General features: G+C 33.1%; 1 pseudogene; it reads right to left on the bottom strand.

The window, feature by feature from the left end:
• Positions 1-3,130: 3,130 nt before the first annotated feature.
• The window catches only part of LOC125856184 (putative late blight resistance protein homolog R1A-3), an 8,344-nt pseudogene continuing 4,957 nt past the window's right edge, over positions 3,131-6,517 (bottom strand).

The following is a 6,517-nucleotide window of genomic DNA, read 5'->3' as shown; positions in this document are numbered from 1 at the left end:
CATTGGGCTTCCAAATTTAAAATTCAAAAAGGACCATATATGTGATGCTTGGTAAGCAAACTTGATCTTAGTTTAAGGTCAAGGATAATGTAAGTACCACTAAACCTTTGCAACTTCTATATATGGATCTTTTTTGGTTCCACTCGGACCGCTAACATTGGTGGTAAGAAATGTCTTCGTTATTGTTGACGACTTCTCAAGATTCACTTGGGTAATTTTCCTATCTCATAAAAATGAAGCTTTCTCTAACTTTGAAGTGTTTTGTATAAAAGTCCAAAAAGAATCAGGATATTTTATTTCCACAGTTCATAGCAATCATGGAGGAGAATTTGAGAATAAAGCATTTGAGGAATTCTTTGATAAAAATGGATTCACCCAAAATTTCTCATCTCCTAGATCACCTCAGCAAAATGGTGTGGTAGAATGGAAAAATTATTCGTTACAAGACACCGCCAGAACCATGCTTCTTGATCGAAATCTCCCTGATCATTTCTAGGTTGAAGCAGTAAGTATTGCCTGTCATATTTTGAATAGATGCCTCATCAGATCTATTTTACCTCCTAATGAGCTATGGAGTGGTAAGAAGCCATATAAGCTATTTTCACTCTTTCGAATGCAAGTGTCTCATTCACAATAATGGTAAGACAAATCTGGGTAAGTTTGATCCAAGAAGTGATGAAGGTATATTATTAGATTATGCACCCGTCAGTCGTGCATTTCGAGTTTTTAATAAAAGATTTTTAAGTGTTGAAGAATATGTTCTTGTTGTTTTTTATGATACTAACACAAGGATGCAGGAAGTAGAGTCTATAGATGATGAAACTACTCCTACCGTGAACACTGAGAAACTTTCAAATACTTCTGATCATATTATAATAGAGCAGTATACTTCTCCAGAACTAGAGTTGACTAGTTTAGCTGGAAAGACAGGTATTCCTAGAGAATGGAGACACACCGTTAATTATCCAAATGACTTCATCATGGGCAAGCCAACCGACTCAATACATACTAGCGCTTCGTTGAGAAAACAAGCATCTGTAACACTCGTCTCTCAAATTGAACCTAAACATATAAATGAGGCGATGGAAGAAGAATCTTGGAAACAAGCAATGAAAGAAGAACTTTATCATTTTGAAAGAAACCGAGTATAGATTCTCACTGAAAGATCGAAAAATTGTTCCATAATTGGAACCAAGCGGATCTTTCAAAATAAGCTAAATGAAGATGGAAAAGTCATTCGTAACAAAGCAAGATTGGTTGTTCAAGGATACTCCCAACATGAAGGTGTTGATTATGATGAAACTTTTTCTCCGGTAGCAATATAGTCAGCAAACGAAACATTTGTCCTCATCTCATTTTGATTTAATTGGATATTCAGATGTTGACTTTGTAGGTGATAAAAATAACCGAAAAAGTACTAGTGGAACGTGCCAAATTTTAGAACAATCCTTGTTCTCTTGGCACAGTAAGAAGCAAACTTCAGTTGTACTATCTACTACAGAGTCCGAGTATCTATCTGTTGGAAGCTGTGGTACTCAATTATTATGGATGATGCATCAATTGCTTGATTATGATCTTTCTTATGAATTTGTTCCTACTTTTTGCGATAATACTAGTGTTTATCTAAATATACTGTGCATCTTTCTAGGGCTAAGCATATTGATATTAAGCATCATTTTATTCGAGATCTTGTTGAAAATGTTTTTTTTAGAATTTGTTGATTATGTTATGTTCTCTCTTGCTCTTTCTTTTTGATTATGCCAAAGGGGGAGAATAGTCCCAAGTCTCTTTAACAGGAAGCAATCAAGTCAAGGGGAGCTATATAGCTTAAACACAGGGGGAGCTACAAAATATATCATGGAAGTTTCACTATCTCTTAAGTCTATACAAATTGTGAATTAGTTGTCATTATCAAAAAGGGAGAGATTGTTTGCCTCATAGAATCATATAATTTTAATAATGAAACACTTAACCGACTTGTGACTTGTTGCAGGCACAGAAGGAAAAAGATGAGCCAAGCATATAACACCTAAAGAAGGAGAAAATATGTTCATCAATCAAGGGATGCAAAATATATTCAAGATAGCCAAAAATCATCAATCAAGGCAAAGAAATCAAAAAGGAAAGAAGTCAAAACACACTACATCAAGAGGGAAAGCCATGTGTTGTACGAGACACAAAAGGAAAACAAATAAATCAATATTCCAGCATTCAAGGAACATATCAATCAAGAAATATGCAAGACCAAACATTAATTCTAGTATCTGCCTAGGATGAAGCAAATCAACAGAAGATACAAAAACTCCATCAGTCAAAGGATACATTCAAGATAGAAAAGATTAGCCAACATCCAAGACTACAAAGGAAGAAATCGAAATCAAGGGATGCATTCAAGATAACAAGATCAACTAAGATTCAAGACCACAAGAAGATCATCATACAAAGGAAGAAATCGATTTGCTTATGCACATATCTGATATGGACATGACTCAACAAATCAATCAGAATAAAATCAAGGACTCAATCAAAGATCCTTGATTCAAACTCCCTTGGGTTTTAGTAAAAGAGCAAAGTCCTCCAAAACTATATAAACCTTAGTTGTGAAGGACACACTTCACTTGAAATTATGTTGTAATCTTCTTTTATCTTTCATAAAACTTTGTACACACTCGAGTGAACAATTGAAAAGAAAAGAGAAAGAAAGATCTGAGTGTAGGTTATACAAGTAGAGGTTGTGTCAAAGAAGAAGATCTGATTTGCATATTAGACATTGATCTCAACTGTAACATTCTGTAACACCCAAGTTCTCAACAAACTCTTAAGAAAACCATTGTAACCCAAGGGGACTGGACGTAGGCACCACATCGGTGTTCCGAACCAGTATAAAAACTCTCTGTGTTATTTACTTACTGTATTTACTATTTCTATATATATGTTTTACTAACGTGCAGGTGAGTCGATTGACCATTACAGAAAGTCGACTGAAGGAAATTTTAATTCACACCCCCCTCTTGACTTTCAAAAATGAGCTTTCATTCCCCTGCATATACAATATAAAAATTATAAGTCGTCATCTTCATTTCAAAGAGGTAATTAATAATGTGAAGAATCGAACAACTTTTTGGAGAGATTAAAACTTACTACGACTATTATGGATGTAGACCTTAAGGAAATAATTTCCCATGTCCTCTTGTTCTTGCTCAAGCTCTCTTGCAGAATCCTCAGCAGTAATGCTGCAATCGTGTAACTCAATTGACTCTAAAGTACCAATTTCCCCAAAACCTACTGGAATTTCATGCAACCTGTTGCATTTCTTCAGTACGAGGCATTTTAGATTTGGGAAGTTATCACTGCTAGATTCCCAATGCTTAAGAGCTAAGCCACTCAGTAACAACAACTTCATGCTTTTGAACTTGTGTCCATCACTCAATCTAAATTCATCACTCAAACTAAATTCAACACTCCTTCTCCATTCATCATTGAAGGTTCGACAGTGTTTAAGTTTGAGCTCTTCAAGATTTGGCAACATCATAACAATTGATGATAAGTCTGCCCAAACAAAATAATGACTCATAGTTAATGTCAACCTCTTAAATGATGTTGGAAGAACAAAACTCTTAAGTGGGTCTTCCAAATAAGGTGACCCGTAATACTTGAATACTTCGAGTTTTGTCAATCTGGACATATACAAAAGCTGACTGGGAATCTCTTTTGGGACATAAACTACACGAATGGTCAATCTCCTTAGATTGGGAATACCAGAAAAGACTTTTTTTATACAACTGAAGCTACAAAGACCAGAGAATTCCTCTAGATTTAGAATATTTTCTCCTATAGGAATGGGTAAATAAGTGGCTCCCGCAAGACGTATATACCTCAAGTTCTTCATCGTCCATATCTTTACAGGTAAAGTGTTAAGGCAAGGATAAGTGCTATAAATTAGAGTTTGCAAATTCTGAATCTCTGAGATTGATTCAGGAATATCTTTATTAACATTAACTTGGAGATATCTCAAATGAAACAGCTTTGTAATCACAAGTGGTAATGAAAAGAAACATATACTTGTATTGAAGATAGCCAATACCTTGAGAAGGTTGAAACGAGAAAAAAATTCAAGGATTGTAGGATTATGATGTTGGGTTTTAAAGGTGTGAGCAGGAAATGAAGGGTTGTGACTCTCCTGAAGAGTTGTGACTATGCCGAAGGGTTGTGAACTTTATGAAAGGTTGTGTCCTTTCTAAAGGATTGTGGCCGTTTGAAAGGTTATGCCTTTTCCAAAGTGTTGTGACCTTTCTGAAAGGTTGTCTTCTTTCTAAAAGGTTGTCTTCTTTCCAAAGGGTTGTGACCTTTACCCTTTGTTGGCTATAAATAGAGAGGTTTTCTCTCATTTTTCGGTATCGAATTCTTCCTTTCTTTGGCATACATTTCTTACAAAACAAAATCGATCGATCGTGTCTGTGTGTGTGATTCGTTGTTGTCATTTTGAGTTCGTTGAAATTATCAAAGTTTGAGGTACCGCTACTTCTTTAATGGTTAATCCGTTTTATCTTGGGAGGAATTAATCTGCAACCTCGGGTACTTGAGGGAATTAAATTTCTTAAGGACACACAGTGGGTTCTGTGGACTCGGATAGTTCTTTGTGTTTTTCTTTTCATCTTTTATTATTTCTGGTTTGCTAATCTGAATACAGGAAATAACAAGCTTAAGAAATTTAATGTTGGTATTTTCTGTGGTAAGGAAATTACTTCTATTTTCTGTGTTCTTTTTATGGGGAAAGAAAAAGAAGAAAAAGAGAATTATTTTATCATATGATAAAAGAGATTTGGGATGAATTAGTACTACTTTAATATGTTTGAGCATATTTTTTGTAGTAAGTTTTCCTTGGATGGGTAAGATTATTTTTATTTTCTTCCCAAGTGTATTCAAGCATTGCACCCCTTCAGTTTTCTTTTCAATGAGAAAAGTTATTTTGTGCATAAAGGCTAAGATGAGCACTTTAATTTTTTCCCTATATTCTTGGTTTTATATAACTATGAGAAGAAGTAAATGAATAAATGTTGTCTCCTAACAATATTTGAACATGAGTTTAGTTTCTTGTTGAAATTAAATGTCCTCTTGAGGAAAATAGGAATATGATGGAAACTGAGAAAAGAAGAAAAAAATTAGCAAGAAAAGTGACTTGCATGGAATTATTGCTGACAGATAGAATATGATTCAATGAGAGTAAAAATTAGGTTCTATTTTTTATTCTTCTTGATTATTATTTTCTTTTTCTATCCTTTATAAGTTATGAAATTTATTTCATAAATGTTAGGATAGATGATCATTATGTGATGATCTCAGAATATATCTTTATTATTATTAATATGTATTCTGTTTAGAGGAGGAAAAATAAAACTTTTGTAGTTTTCTACTCCATGTGAAATTTGATTGTGTTTGACTTTTGAAGATTTTTTTTTTCTCCTTTGATTTGTAGAATATAAGAACTTCATGAACAAATCAGATTGTGCATTGGTTTGAAGAATATAGAAACTTCACCAATTTGTTAAATACTCTGTTTGAATGAATATTTTGACTTGAAGAGTACAAAATCTTCGTCATGAATATTAAGGCTAAATGATTGAAAAAAAAAAACTTCATCATTAGCTCGAAACAGTGTTGCATTTGAGGTTTCTAGAGATTAAAACCTTTTTGGTTTACTACTCTGTCTGAATGTGAAACTGATTCGAAGAATATTAAAACTTCATCAGAATTCAAGGTTCATTCGGTTAACGATTAGAAGAATATAAAAACTTCTAGTTGTGACAAAAAGGGAAAAAAAACACTAGTGACATAAAATTAGTGGTTTTTGTGCCTGCAATGGGTGTTTATATGGATTAAACCTCCAAAAGAAGGCTTCGTGTTGCCAATGTGTAAGCATGGGAAAAAATATGTGGAAAATAATTTGAAATACTTGAAAAATATTTTTGAGAACATATTTAAAATGTGGGGGGTTCTTTACTTGTGATAAAGACAAAATTAGACTTACTATCTAATTTAAATTTGAAAGTACAAGATATGAAATTTAATGACAATCTTGTATTATGTTAGACCCACAAAATTCTTGGAGTATATTTGATATCGTGGTCGTTGAGTCTCTCTTTACTAGTATATGATATGACTAGTATGAAACCACAAAATTATATTACTCATTGAAAAGAATTGTATTCTTTGATGAAAAAGTTTCACTTTAAAATATTGTGATTTTTCATGAAAAGATATGTCTATTAAATTTTTTTTTATAGACATGAACATTGGTGAAAAGTGATATGTTATGTTTGTGTTGTAAAACAAACATTTGGGTCATATTGCCCTTATTGACAATTGCACTAGATACTGTTATGTTTATTTACTGAATGGTAAGGATGAAGCAATAGAAACATATTGACAATATAAAACTGAAGTTGAAAATCAGTTGGATAAAAAGATTGTCATGATTAGAAGTGGTAGATGTAGAGAATATGAATCTTCTTTTGCA

This window comes from Solanum stenotomum, chromosome 2, assembly GCF_019186545.1.
Source record: "Solanum stenotomum isolate F172 chromosome 2, ASM1918654v1, whole genome shotgun sequence".
Taxonomy (NCBI): Eukaryota; Viridiplantae; Streptophyta; class Magnoliopsida; order Solanales; family Solanaceae; genus Solanum; species Solanum stenotomum.
This window is presented reverse-complemented; position numbering and strand designations above follow the sequence as displayed.